This window comes from Protopterus annectens, chromosome 12.part0, assembly GCF_019279795.1.
Source record: "Protopterus annectens isolate FY-2018-M chromosome 12.part0, PAN1.0, whole genome shotgun sequence".
Classification (NCBI taxonomy): Eukaryota; Metazoa; Chordata; order Ceratodontiformes; family Protopteridae; genus Protopterus; species Protopterus annectens.
In genome coordinates, this window is record NC_056746.1 from 1145222943 (window position 1) to 1145238892 (window position 15950).

The 15950-nt window shown below is 43.6% G+C and overlaps 1 protein-coding gene across 1 annotated transcript in view; it reads right to left on the reverse strand.

The window, feature by feature from the left end:
- The window catches only part of NDRG3 (NDRG family member 3), a gene marked incomplete in the record, with an annotated part of 646357 nt that overhangs the window by 543689 nt on the left and 86718 nt on the right, over window positions 1-15950 (reverse strand).

Below are 15950 nucleotides of genomic sequence, written 5' to 3' on the forward strand. Positions count from 1 at the left end.
AAGGATAAATGAAAAGAAAAAAAATATGCTCTCTATACATGGCTTACTGTTCAGCTAGTGTAAAATATGCAGCAATGATTGTGTGTGTGAATTGTTTTTGTTCACGTGAAAGAGAAATGAAAACATGTACCTCAACTTCCTTCATGCTTTAACTGGTTGTTATTGTTGTATGGGAAGAACCCCCCCCAAAAAAAGGGGTGTACAATACATTCAAGTTACAGTGCACAAACTCTTGAAACTCACTGCTGCATTTCATGTTAGTGCAGGTACCGCAAGGCTAGAAATGAGTCCAAATGTGGTTACCTCATTACAGGCTTGCATGCAAGTCAGCCCAGGCACAGAGCGCAGCACAAGTAAGGCACATACAGCAGGCATGGTGAAATGTTTCACACAAGCTAGCAGCCATGCCGTCAAACTTGAAAAGTAGACAGAAAATTGAGGTAATCCTCAGCAGCACTACCAACACAACATTTCTTGCCTACAGAAACATGAAATACCATCCTTCAAGCCATGAAAAGCATTTTGAATTCGCCAATAACCATAGTGCATTAAATGGCATATCATATACAGTACTGCACAACTTGTGAACAGCAAAAATGAAACAAATATTGCTGTAAATATTGGCCAAACTGCTCAGGTGGATACATGACACCAATGTATTGCTGAAAATTTCTATCCTAATAAAAGTACTGACAAACAGCAGTTAAACCTTTTGTAGACATGAAAAGGCTTCTATGTTAATTGCAAAAAAAAAAAAAAAAATTCATCTTGATATCTATTATAAATATATCAGACTTCTGCTGTACATACTACATGCTCCATGTATTACATTATCTTCGCTCTTGCAAGCCCAGGTCATGACTGAAAAGTGAGAGAAATTTAATAATCTCTAATCTGTACAACTGTTTTCTGTTCTGTTTTTTTCTTTTTTTCCCCACCCACTCTCCCAGTTCTTGTTGTGGTCTTTTTGTCTTGGTGGTTTTGAGTTGCCTGCCTCTGGCATAAAGTCGATACTGGACACCCCCCCCCAGTCTCATTACATCAGCTCATTCTACTGTTAATAGTGAGAACTTAGCAAAGGCCCACCCCTTTAGCTTCTGCCTCCACTTTCTACTAACAAAAAAAAAACTGCTTCCTACCTTTCCTGGCACTAGTGTAGCCAGATACAGATTTGCTGTATCCAGGACTTTTTGTAAGCTTCTGAGCAGGGCTCTTCAATTATTTCCATTGGATCTGCTGGTTCTCTACTCTCCTGCACTTTTATTAGCTTATTAGTCTAGCACTTTAAACTATTCCTGGTGCCAGAAAGTCTGCTCTTCAAACTTTCCATTAGAACTAGCTGGTTTCTCAGTAGTAGCACTAAAATCTGAATCCCTGTGACTAGCACTTGCTCTAAAACCTGCTGGACAGCACTAGGAAGCCTTAAAACTGATACACGCACTCAACTCTCCTTGTTAATAAGGAGAACTTAATCGTAGGCACTAAATAGCCTAAAATTGCAAAGTACCTTGCCAAGGTAAGGGAAAACAGCTCTTGTACTTTACAAAAGAAACACCAAACCAGGCATGTCCAACGGTCAGCTTCCAGTGATTTCTCCTGTCCTCCTGGGGAATCTGGGTATACTGGGGCAATGCAGCAATTGCCTCATGTACACAGACAACCCTCTCTTCCTACCACCCAACACTACAACCTGCGAGAGAAGCACTTACATAGCCAAACTGGAAGCAAAGCTCTCTCCACCCAAGATTGTGCTAGACAGTCAAGAGGAGAAGGTTAACACCTGCACTACACCTCAAGCCACACACAGCCCTTCAAAACTCATGCCACCAACAACCACACATAGTAACACTAAACCCACTTATGCGGAGGCCCTTAACATTAACCTGCCCAAGCAACAAGGACCTCCGAAGCTGAAACGCAAACAAACACCAAAGTGTCACATAGCTCACACCACCAGTGTGCCACCCAACAACAGCCCAAAGGCAAGACAACGTACCCAACACTTTAGTCATAGGTGACTCTATAATCAGGCACACTGATTTCCTACTCACCAGGCCGAACAAGGAGAAAATTACTGTCAGCTGCCTGTCGGGTGCCAGGATCCACCACATCACGCATGCACTCAAGTCACTCCACAACAAATACAAATATGACTCTGTCACTGTCCATGTTGGAGTGAATGACTTGAGATGTACCTCCCTGGACTATATGAAAAGATACATGGAAGAGCTCTCAGATCATGTGGCCCAGGCAGGTATGACCCTAGCCCTGAGTTGCATCCTGCCTTCGCCCAGAATGATACCACAGTATAAGGACAAAATGATTGACTTCAACAATTGGCTAAGTTTCTGGTGTCATTCAAAGGGGATCCAACATCTGTCTGCCTGGGACCACATGATCGACAATTCACGATGCTTTGCTAGAGATGGTCTGCACCGGTCACCCCTGGGATTCAGGTTACTGGCTAAGGCTTTTAGCACCCCTACAGTGCCTTTTTTAGGCAAGGCTCAAAGCACAAAACCACCACCGTAACAGATATAAGGCATGCAAAATCTGAAGGTAATGCTAGATGTTTACACCTCAAAATGCACTCTCTCGAGGCACTCCTAAAAATGGAGAACATCGATGTCTGTGCAGTAACTGAGACCTAGTTCGAGGCTCCTGAGAGCACCCTTGCAATACCAGGCTACAACTCTTACCACACTTTTCAGCCACCAAACCAGGACTGAAACACTAAAGGGGGAGTAGTGTCCATATTCATCAAGGATATTCACACCTCCAGGCTAGTTGCCCAACACAATGCATCTGAAATTCTTATAGGTGCAACTAACGCTAGGCAAGACTGCAATCCAAATTGTAGCTTGCTACAGATCCTCCACCATGCCCCAAGATTCTCACTACACCTTTCTAAACATACTGGAAAATATTAAGATACAACCAAACACCTAATACTGGGTGATTTCAACTACCCTGCCATTAATTGGGAAAACTACTCTGGTATCAACACCTTTGCTCAACGGTTCTTGGAATTCATAAATTCCAATGCCCTGGATCAACTAATCCATAGTCCCAACAGGGGCTCAAATATCCTAGACCTGGTCATTACCAACATGGGAGATTGATACTTCACACCAGTGGTCACCCCTCCATTGGTCAGGTCTGACCATAAGCTAATCACCCTTGACATTGACATCCCACCTCCCAGTAGGGAAACCTCCATAAAAAAACTTCTCCAAAGCCAACTTCATGCTATTCAAGTCAGACGTGACAAACTTCATGACACCCATGCAGACAGGAACTGAAAGTTCGACTGCTGAATCCTACACTAAGGCACTGTATGAGCACATCCACTTGTGCATGAATCGTGCCATTCTAAATAGAACCAAGACACTCTCCTCCAAAAAAAGGAAGCCAATCTCATGGTCCCCTGCCATAAACAAACTATATAACAGAAAGAAGAAACTGTTGCAGAAAAGAGGAAAATCGCAGGATGCAAAATACTCCCTTACCAGCCTCAATAAGTAGCTGAGATCCCTCATAAAATCCTCCACAGCCAGTTATGAATATAAAATTACCAAAGATTCCAAGGACAATCACAAGGCATTCTATAGTTATGTCAAGAATCTAAATGGCAATGCTCAGATCTGCTCTGAGCTACATCAGAATGGCATTAAATATACTGATTCCAAGGATACTGCCAATATCCTGGCAGATCGATTCAGTGCCAACTTCACCCCCCCTCTCACCCCCTAAAGGGCCCATCTCAATACGAAAAGATTGCCAAATTCCGGTAATCACAGCCACACAGGTAAAAAAAAAAAAAAAAAACAAACACTCTCCAAAGCTAAGAATACAGCTTCCATGGGACCAGACGACATCCCGGGCTGTGTACTACATGAACTACAAAATGAACTGGCACCTCACCTAAGTGTCATGTTTAATCATAGCCTCACCTCAGGCTTCATGCCCAATGAGTGGCGCACAGCTACAGTTATCCCACTCCACAAGGGGGGATCCACCTTGGATCCCGGGAACTATCGTCCCATCAGTCTGATGAGCCTGATCTGCAAAGCCATGGAACGCATTATCATGGAATTCATAAACAAAGACAATGGCAACCTTCAAACACTGGACTCCACCCAGTTTGGTTTCGTAAGGGCCGATCTTCTCCTCAACTTGATTGACTTCTTCGAATCAGTCTCCAGAGCCGTGGACAAGGACAAGGCGGTCCACACAGGATATCTGGACCTCGCCAATGCCTTCAACACCATCCCCCACTCTGGAATCCTAGATAAAAACTTACTAAGCTGGGCATTAATCCCTACGTCACTTGATAGGTTGCCAACTGGCATACTGATAGAACCCACACTGTAAAAGTAGCAGACTCAAAATCCAGCTCCAGACAGGTGACAAGTGGAGTACCTGGGACCGCTCTTGTTTGGCATCTACTCCTCTGAAGTACAGGCCAGAACTAAGGGACTCTGGCTAACAAAGTTCACAGATGACTGCAAACTGGGAGCCATTACTGAATCCCCAAATAATGCGGATATTCTACAAAAGGGCCTTACAGAAACAGATGCTTTGTGTCAGAGCCATGGGCTCAAGCTCAATGCCAAGAAATACATAGTTATCCCCTTTGCGAAAAACCATGTACTCATGAATTACCACATAAGTGGCAGTACACTAAACACCGAAAGTGTGATAAGGGACTTGGGGACAGTGGTCTTACCTTCGATAACCACATCGCCACAACAGTCAGGAAATCCTTTTATGTGGCACACCTCATCACTACGGGCTTTTCATCCAGAAAAAAGGAGGTCATTGTCCAACTGTACTCATCTCTCATTAGACCCACTATATAATACAATGCCCCGTTTGGTATGTACCTCAAAAGACATCTGTAACAACTGGAAAGGCCACAGAAATACCTCACTAAAAGAATCACAAGTCTAAAGCAGATGCCCTATGCTGATAGTCTAAAAAAACTTCAGCTATACTCTTGTCGCATATCGCCTACTCAGAGGCAATCTCTGCTTAACATACAAGACCATGTCAAACCTAGAGCTGTTGGACATGCTACACTTAAAGAAATCCCAATCCCTCAGAGTCACATGCTCCAGGGATCTAAACCTGGTCATCACAATGAACAAAACATGCTGGAGGGATAGGTTCCTGACACAGAGACTACCCATACTCTGGAACAGACTGCCCATACAAGTCAAGCTGAGCGCCTCTTTGGCTCTCTTCAAAAGGAACCTTGACTACTTGAAGGGAGATAGGAAATTCACCCCCCGGGGATCACATCAGTCGCCCTGCTAGACAGGGGACCAGGGGAGTAAACATTCTGGGAAGAAATAGCCAGGGAATTGTTATGGCTAGGCTTGTATAGGCCCTAGGGCCGATAGCCTAGTACCAACCTATGAACCTAAAAGGGTCAGATGAGCAGCTCAGTCATCAGGTTATCAAATAGTAAATAAATAAAATTAAAATAAAAATAAAATAAAATTTAAATTAAATAAGATAAAAATTAAATTAAATTAAAATAATCAACCTACTAGATTCTCTATCCCTGCTGGAACATAAATGACTTATGTGACGACATTGCTGCTATTCATCTGTGCTGTAACTTTTGAAAGCGCTTCAAAGGTACTGAGCACTAAAATTTTCAAGTGCATATTAGGAAGCAGCATCTTTATTCAGAATGAAAGTTCCTCCTAAGTACAACTCTCAAATAGTAGAAGAAACCAGTGTCAGGACTATTACTTTGTGACCATCCCCATATGTACTACAATTCATCAAGAACGTTTCTATACAGTCATGACAAAAAATACAACAAACTTAATGGAAAAAAAAAATCATTGTTCTGCCCCACGATATTTAGGGTTCCAAAAGTCACAAAACAGCAGACGCATTAAAAAATGGTATCAGTCTAGCATGAAGTACAGTTGTGTACACTTACCATAAATGTAGATGTTCGAGTGTATTCACGGTCATTACATTTGGGTTATATGCTTGCAGGTAGCACTCAGTCGGCCTGATTAACAACGTCTTGGGTCCTGCATCGGTTGCTGTCCCTTCTTCCATGACGTCAGGTAGTCAGGTGTATAAAAAATGCAGCAGACGCCATTACATCAGTTTTTCCTGCCCCAGATGTCAGGTGCCCCCCTAATGGGGAGCAATTAAATATAAAAGTACAACAATATACCTCCAACAAAAAAGCAAACACACCAAAAAGGCTTTTAAGCATAGTAAAAGGAAAGTAGAGGTATAGCCAAAAGAAGTTAGGGGGCTGCAGGGAGGGCAACCAGGACTGCAACAGTGAATACATGCAAACATCTACATTTATGCAAGTGTACACAACTGTACTATGTTCTTCGTGTTTCACTGTTGCAGTCATTACATTTGGGTAGATTCCCAAAGCTATGGTTTGAAGGAGGAATTTAGACAGCATTAGGACCAGCTAGAAGGCCCTGCAAGACTGCAGTGGCAAAGCCAGCTCTGGATTTAGAGAAAATTGGCAAATGATAATGCTTGGTGAAAGTATGCACAGAACTCCAGGTAGCAGCTTCTAAGATGGCCCTGGTAGGGACGCCTCCGAGAAAGGCTGTAGAGGTAAATGCAGCCCTGGTGAAGCGAGGTCTGATCCCCTGGGGATAGGTTTCCTGGTGCTTATAGCAGAAATGAATGCAATGGCCTATCCATTAAGAAATGGTTTGCTTTGAAATAGCCTTCCCCTCTGCCCCTGCAACAAATGCCACCAGCAGTTGTTCAGATTTCCTTTGAGGTTTACTCCTGTCCAAGTAGAATCTAAGTTGTCTGTGCACATCTAAGGAATGCAGTATCCACTCCCCTTTGCTATGTGGATTGGGAAAGAAGGTTGGCAAATGAATAGACTGATTAAGAGCCACACTGGATACCACCTTGGGCATGAAGGATGGATTGGTTCTGAGGGACACCCTGTCCGCATGAAAGATGATGAAAGGCTCCACTGCCATAAGGGCCTGTAATTCAGATACCCTTCTAGCTGAAGTGATTGCTAAAAGAAAAGCTGTTTTCCAAGAAAGAAATTTTAAGTCTGCAGTAGCAGCTGGCTCGAAAGGAGGTAGAGTGAGTTTCTCTACAACAAAGAGAAGGTCCCAGGCTGGGGTTGGAGCTCTTCTGGATGGTCTCAAATTTGTGGCCCCTCTGAGGAACTGCTTGAGCAGTGGATGAGAGAAGAGGGGGGGGGGGTCTGTGCTACAATGAGCTGAAATGGCTGAGACATGGATTTTAAATGGAGGAAAAAAAAAGATAGTCCCTTGTGAAGCATCTCAGTTAAGTATTGTAAAATCTGTGGTAAATTGAGCACTGCTGTGCTCATCCCTTAAGATTGGTTCCAGGCACAGAATCTTTTCCATTTTTCAGCATAAGATTTTCTAGTACTAGGCCTCCTTGTCTCTAAAATGATATCCATCACAGGTTTACTGAGGGATGGCAGAGGAGAGATTATGTAATTAGCCAGGCTGCAAGGTTCAGTGTTAGAAGCTGAGGGTGCAGAATCTGGTTCTGCTGAGACAACAGGGAAGGAGTCTGAGGCAGGTGCCATGGGGATAACCATGACACACTACGCAGGAGGGGGTACCAGTGTTAGCATGGCCAGTCTGAAGCAATCAAAATCATCCTTGGCTTGTCCAGTTTGATTTTTAGTAGTACTTCGGAAAGCAGGAGGCAGAGGGGGGAAGGCATAGACTGATGGTTTTTTCCAGCTGAAGGACAAAGCATCCACTTTCCAGGCTTGCTTGTGGGGAGTCCTTGTGCAAAATTTGTCCAACTGGTAGTTCTGGGGAGAGGCAAACAGGTCTATATCTAGAATCCCCCATTTGCTTGTCAACATGTTGAAAATCCTTTTTGTTCCAGTTTTCACTCGTGTGGGTCCATGAAGTTTCTGCTTAGTCCGTCTGCCAGTGTACTTAATTTTCCTGGCAGGAATTGAGCTTGTAGGTGCACTTGGTAGCTCAAGGCTGTGCTCCACAATGCCATGGTCAGTCTGCAGAGGGGGCAAGAATGTGCACCCCCCTGCTTGTTTATGTACCACATAACAGTGGTGTTGTCCGTCTTTACCATACGTTGTCCTGGAAGAATGTGGTCCATGAAGGCTGTCAGAGCATTCTGTACAGCTAACATTTCTTTTTGATTGACATGCAGATGCATTTGACTTGGGTTCCATTTGCCCTGAATGCACTTCCCTGCCAGGTGAGCCCCCCATGCATTACTCTGATGTGTCTGTTAGGGTTTGGGTGGCAGGGGGTGGTGTGAAAGGTAATCCCTTGTTTTGGTGGTAGACCTCTGCCCACCAAAGGAATTCTAGGCGTAGGCAAGGTACGAGAGGAATCATTGCTTCTAGATCCTGAGAATGTTGACACCATAGGCTTTTTACACACAACTGTAGTTTCCCCATATGCAGTCTTGCATATGGAATTAGAAGAATGCAGGAGGCCATGAACCCCAAGGCTTGCAGTATTTGTCTTGCAGATAGCAGGGTTTTGTGGCCACTTGTTTGAAGTAGGTTGTCAAATGAATTTGTTTCTCTGGCATGAGGCAAGCCATCTGGGAAGTTGTATTCAAGCTTGCTCCCAGGAATATAATTTGACAGGGTAACAGGGTACCAGGTGTGATTTATTTTCATTTATGGTGTACCCCAGACAGGTTAGAACCCTTTGTACAAAGGCCAGATGATTCAAAAATATGTCCTGGCTTTATGCCTGAATTAGACAATCCTCCAGGTATGGGTATATTTGAATATTTCTTTGCCTGCAAAATGCAATAACTGGAGCTAGGCACTTTGAATATCCTGGCCGCAGTAGATGAGCCAAAGGGCAGTGCAGAGAACTGAAAGTGCGTGTAGCCTGGTTTTAAGCATAGGTATCCTCTGCAAGATTCCCTGAATGGGATGTGCAGGTATGCTTTTAAATCTAGTGTTGCCAACCAGGCATCTTTGCCTAGCATAGAAAGTAATTGGTGAAGAGTCAGCATCTTGAATTCTGGAATTTCCAAAAAGGTGTTTAGAGTAGACAGGTCCAGGATAGGACGCCATGAATAGTCTTTTCTGGGTACCAGGAAAAAGTCTCGAGTAGAAACCTTGTCCCTTTTCCTCTTCCAGTAACAGGTGAATAGTCCCCATGCTTAAGAGAGAAAGTACTTGTTTCGGGGCCTCTGCCCACTGATTTGGGGGTAGGTCCGGCCACCCGCTTGGTGTTGGCAACATGTGGAAGTGAAATCTGTATCCCTGGGGCACTATATTTAAAACCCATTTGTCCTGGGTAACGAGTTCCCAGTTCTTGGCATGAAGAGCAATATTTCCCCCCAAAGGGGCAGTCAGTTGATAAGTGCTTGGAAACTTTAAACGGAAGTCATTGAGACAGTTTACCATTGGGGGGGGGGGGGGGGGGAGTCTTATTACTCCCAGATTTGTAAGTGGAGGCCCCTCACTGCTTAGTCCTGTGTGTCCCCTGGGACTGAAACCTGGGGCTTTTGCTGTGTCTGGGTTTGGCTTGAGAAGACCTGGAAGGGGCTGGAAAGGACCAATTTTTAGTGGGCCAGTGCCTACTAAATCTAGGAGTCTGAACTTGTAAGAAATCTTTAACAGTTTGCATAGATTTAGCTTTATTTTCCATCTTTTTAAGAACTTCCTCAGCCTTGTTGCCAAACAGACAGCCCTGATTTAAGGGAGCATCCAACAATTTAGCTTTAACATGATCAGGCAAGGATTGCTTCTTTAGCCAAGCATGCCTTCTGAGCACAGACCCAGTAACAGCAGCCCTGCAAGAGGCCTCTAATGAATCAAAACCACACTGCAAAGTATGTTTTCCAACTTGTTCAGCAGAATGCATTAAATCCTGTAATTCTTTAATTTTCCACACAGTTAGGAATCAACATCATTTTCTGTTTAAGCAATCCAATAACATGTTGCCGATACTTTAACATATGAAACTGGCAGTTTAAAGCCCTAATGGCCAAGGTTGCAGAAGTGTAAACCTTCTTACCCCATCTAGCCAGCGACCTGGAGTCTCTATCAGAAGGGGTAGGATTTTTAGCATTAGAAGCCTTAATGCCCTTGGGCCCCTGTGAAATAGTCTCTGGATCCACAATAGGAATTTTAAAAAAGGAACTTGTGTGACTCAGGGACCCTGTAGTATCGGTCAGGTTTTCTGGGAGCAGGAGGCAAGGAATCAGAGGCCAAACTAGATTCCAAAAAAGCATCATCAACAATATCCAATACAGGAGGAATAGCTAAAGGCCTATGCTGAGATAGGAGTAAGAAATCCCTACGCCTCTTTTTTGAATCAGAATAAATCCTGGCTTTCCCAGTGGAAATGCTCCCTTAGAGTATGCAAGGTTTCCCCAAAAGAAAATTCCTCTGGAGGGGAAGCAGAGGGAATGGAGTCATCTGCATCAGGATTCTCTCCTCATAAGTAGAGAAGGGCAAATCCAGATAATCAGAAGAATCAGAAAAAAACAGAATCCTGGTCAGAAGATTCATAAAACACTTCAATCCCAGGCCTCTTAGAAAGGGGGTTTGGCTACGCGAGAGTCATTAAATCTTCAGCCATTCTTATCATTTGTTATTTTAGACATAGAGGCCTGAGCATGTGGCCTGGGCGTCACTTTTTGGCATGGTTCAAGATTTAAGCGTAAGTGAAGGAGGCGTTGGTTTAATATGCATGTCTGTAGACATGAATACACCCTCAGAAGACAGTGCCTGCACAGCGGCTCCGGACCCATCCAAGGTAGAGACATCCGCGGGTTCCATAGTTGAAGCATCTCGCGGCATACTGAACTCCAAATGGGTCTCAGTAGAGGCCTACGAATCAGAAGTAGCGGGTATCCGGGGCTGCGAAAGCGCCTCACTGAGTACCAGTGAACTGGCGACTGGCTTAAAAGCGTCGTCGGCAGTTTTGGACCTCGGCAGTCTGTCTCTGTCTATCTTTGCGTTTTTTTCGGAATCTCAGTAGTCGGATGGCTAACCGACATTTCTGGATAATTAAACCGAGAACCAAAATATTTAGAGGCGAAAATATACCAACGATGGATAGTGCGCTGATTAAATAAAGCACAAAACCGACAGCAATGTACATCGTGGTCAGGGCCTAGGCAAAGAATACAGTACGAATGAAAATCTTTATGTGGTATACGCTTTCCACAAGTAATGCAATTATTACTGTCATCGGTAAGGAGCAAGAAAAGGTTTCCCCAATGGGGTACTTAGCTTTAATTGAAGACTTCGGTTCTGAAACTCGAAAACGAAAATTTCAGGAGTCGGCCGACCGGCACTTGCGAACTGCTTCTGCTTCGGGCACCGCATGGCAAGAAACACTGATGTAATGGCATCGGCTGCATGTTTTATACCCCTGACGACCCAACGTCATGGAAGAAGGCACAGCAACCGGCGCAAGACCCAAGATAAGGCTGACTGAGGGCTGCCTGCAAGCAGATAACCCAAATGTAATGACTGCAACAGTGAAACACGAAGAGTATCTACAACCTGAGGATCTAGAGAACAGCATTAGAAGTGACTGAACAAATACCTATACAATGTGCAATTGATAAAAACTAGTGTCACATCTCTAACTGAAACCACAATTAGAAAGTATTAGTTTTGAAACACGCAAGATTATCACAGGAGTTCAATTTGTGCTCCTCTTTCTACAAAAGAAATAATGTAGTCATAGCTTCTTTACCACCTTCAAGAACTCAAAACAGCCATCATCAAACCTGGCAAAACCAGGACTGAAAACGCTACTTACTGCAAACAGCTTGCTATGGTGATTTGCATGTTATGGAGTATGTATTTTATGGGGTACCCTTTCTAGGAAGGCAGTAGTGTAGCTACGGCAGGGCAAGGGGGCACCTGCCAAAGGAGCAAAGTTCTGGGGGTGGCCATCAGCCAGTACTGATCTCTCTCTAATACAATCTTCTTCTTCTTTCGGCTGCTCCAGTTAGGGGTCGCCACAGCAGATCATCTGCTTCCATTTCTTCCTGTCCTCTGCATCTTGCTTTGTCATACCAACCACCTGCATGTCCTCTCTCACCACATCCACAGGCCTTCCTCTGTTCCTGTTAGCTGGCAGCTTCATCCTTACCATCTTTTTCCCAATATACTCTGCATCCCTCCTCAGCACATGTCCAAACCAACGTAATCTTGCCTCTCTAGCTTTGTCTCCAAACCTTCCAACCTGGGTTGAACCTCTAATATACTTATTGCTAATCCTGTCCACCCTGGTCACACCCAGTGCATATCTTAACATCTTTAACTCTGCCACGTCCAACAATGCCACTGTCTCCAACCCATATAACATAGCTGGTCTCACTACCCTCTTGCAGACCTTCCCTTTCACTCTTACTGGTACTAGTCTGTCACAAATCACTCCTGACACTCTTCTCCACCCACTCCATCCTGCCTGTACTCTCCTTCTTCACCTCTCTTCCACACTCACCATTACTCTGAACTCTCTCTAATACAATACTGGCTTTTAAAAGTCAGTATTGCATTTGCAGTGCTGTAACGCTCAGTGTGTGGTGCAAATTGTAGCAACTAGAGTTTAAAAAAGAAATTTTAGTTATTTATTTATTTTTTTTTTTAAATAAAATGTGTTGGAGGGTTGGGACAGGGTACAGTAACAAGACCAGAATGGCTCGGGCAGGAAATGGGAAGGGGGGGGGGGGTGTGCCAATTGAAGGAACATTTTTTTTTTGTTCAACTGAAGAGTTGAGGGGTATGGATCTAGTTGTAATAAGCAGATTGTTGCATTTGTTTTACTCTTCACTTGAAGACATGTGGGGGTGGAAAGCACAGGGGACTGGTCGAGACAGCTACAGTTGTACAGGAAATTCTCATCCTAGGTGAGTCTGTTTTTCAGCCACTGGTAATGCCACTGTGTCAAAAGTGAAGCAGTATTTCCATACACAAAAAAATTATGCGAGAAAAATGGAAGCTTTAGATCCAGAAATTCAACTTCAAGAAAATGACAGCCCCACTAAAAGAAAACAGCCTCTATGACAGCCAAGAGTTGGAGAGACTCCTTAAATCCTATTTACAGGTAAAAATCATAGGACAAGGACAAGAGCTACTCCAAAAGTTGACAAGAAGGGGTGCCCACTATATTGTTATCGTTCTACAGATACAGAAGAAACCAAAGAAATCATAGGAAGTTACTAGGCTATTGGCCCTGAGGCCCTTACAAGCCTAGACAAAAATTTAACCCATGTTTCGACAAGTCAGCACCCGATGCTCTTGCCTAGCAGGGACACAGGTGGAATCCCAGGGGTGTATTTTCTGTTCTCCATCCAGTTATCCAGGATGCACTTAAAAAGGGTTAAAGAGGTACAGTGCTTGAGATGGAGTGGGAGTCTATTCCACAGAATGGGGAGGCTCTGGGACACAAATCTGTCCTGCCAACAAATCCTACTGATGTCACAGACCAGGTTAAGGTCGCAAGTGTGGGTTACTCTAGTGGAGCCTGACTTGCAGAGATGCAGCAGTCCCATCAAGGCAGGGTCTGAGATTGCTATGTATGCCAGACAGAGGTCACCTTTGAGGAATCTGTAGGAGACAGAGTAGGACAAGAACTTTAGCCTGTGTAGGGTAGATGTTTGAGGCCCTGCATTTTCCTGATGAGAAACCTTTGTGGTCTCCAGCTGCTGCATGTGTTTTGTGAGGTACATGCAGAAAGGGGCATTGCACTCAATGGGTCTTATAAGGGAAGAATACAGGGATGTTATGACCACCTTGTCCCTGGAGGAGATACCCTTACTAATGAGGTGGGCCATGTAGAAAGCTTTCCATACAACGGAGGGAATATGGTGGTCAAAAGTCAGTGTCCTATCAGATAGATATATGAACTTGAAATTTGTTTGTCTTTATATCTGTACAAAACCTATTTGTATGCACACAAAATACTCAGAATGTTACTAGTGTAACAATACATACCTAACCATGTCACTACAAGGTGCTTTCAGTTTCTTGCCTTTGTCAGTGCAGCCTCCATAATGTTCAAGACTAAAGGCTACCAACAGGTAGTATGTGGAGGAGACCAAAGTCCACCCTCCCCAAAGACGCATTCCAAGACTGTCCCTCCTCAGACGAACTGTGGAGGCATCCTCTTCCTCTCATCCCTCCACCCCCCATTTGGGGCACACATGCTGTATTCAGATGGTCTCACTCTACTCCACTAGAACTGGCACAGTAATAAAAAGAAAGATTTTCAAAAAGATTTAAAAGGGAAAATGACATTTCTTAAATGTGACAGAGTTGCAAGTGGATCTGAAAATGCATCATATATGTGTTAAGACTGTTAAGACAGATTTGAGGAAAACACTAAACACTGGTGCCCAGCACATGTATGCATACTCTTCTGAGCCTCTGGGACTATGCTGACTTACTCAAGGCACCAAATAATGTCAATGGGTCAAAGGCTACATACGTTTGAATATAAAACTCAGTACAATATCAGGTTTCAAACCTTGGCACAAAGATAATTTGCTTAATATTATGGACCAAATTCAAAGTGAGAGAAGAAGAAGAAAAAAAAAAAAAGAAGGAAAAAAAAAAAAAAAAAAAAACAGAAAGGAAATGTCTTCCTGAACATTGTACAAAATCACAGGAACGGCGGATTTAGAGACTTAGAAAGTACACCAGGAAGAATACTACAAATCAACACTAAATGTTAGGCCAGTGATACTGTTCAGGAGACAGAACAGGAATCAAATAACTGAAAAACTTCAGTTAAAGGGCAACTAACAACGATAAGAATGGTACAAGCCCCTGTCTTGATGCAAGACAAACTTTGCATTTGGACTGATCTCCAGTATCTGAAAAGTGATATAGAGAATTACCAACAGCTTACACCAGAAGCGAGGGCTCCAACAATCCCAAATGCTCAGTTTTAAGTACTAAAAGCAAACCAGAGATTATGGCAGATGAAGACAGCTCTACACTATGCACATTTAATTCAGTTTAAGAATGGCAGATACCTCAGACAACATCTTTTGCATATCATGAGCAATAGAGGTGTTAGACAGTTATCTGTGCAACAACTTCTGGATTACTCTTCTTCCAGCTTCTCAGTTATCTCAAAGGAAAAGAGGGGTATCTGACAAGAAGGCAAGGAGATACCTGAAACTGTGCTACTTTTATCCATGCAAGTTAAACTGTAAATTGCAATAACATGATCCAGAAAGAAAATGATGGCTATTGCAAAAATGTCAAGGCAAATAAAAAAAAAAAAACAAGCAGGCTTTAAAGGCTTCAGGAAATGATGCAATAACTTGCAAAATTTGTACCCAACATGTCCTAGGTTAACTACATCTATAAAACCTGCCAAAGCAAACTGTGGCTCAAGAACAACGCTATAAAGAGAGATGGTTAGTTACAGAAACGTACATAACTTAAATGCGTGAATGAACTTGCACGCAGCTGAAGGTAATGCAACTGACTTCAATGTTTATGGTTACACCGGGACTGGAAAACTCCTGAGCCGAGATTAAACTCCTACAACTCTTCATAAGCTGCTACTATGGATATGCTTTTGGTTACCACCATGGGGGCCAAGGACAGTCTTTGTGGAAACATTCAGGATGTGTTGCAGCTTGCTCATACCCTGAGAATGGAGATGCTCCTACATTCCTTTGCTACATTTTTAATCTCATGTTTATTCCCCTTACTGACCAATAGCAGAGTCAAGAGCTGACCAAAAGAGGAAATCATCCAGGCAATTAGGGGCATTCTGGTATGGTCCAATCATTGCCCCAAGGCAGATGACATACATGTTCACTGAAGTGACAGCCCTGCAAGGTCTCCATTCTACAGGGCATCACTACTGCTCTTGCCATCCCCAAGAAGCTATGCCTTCTCCAAAAAGACTACTGTCCATGGAGCTTGGCATGCCAGAAGCTCAGCCTATACCACTGTTGCA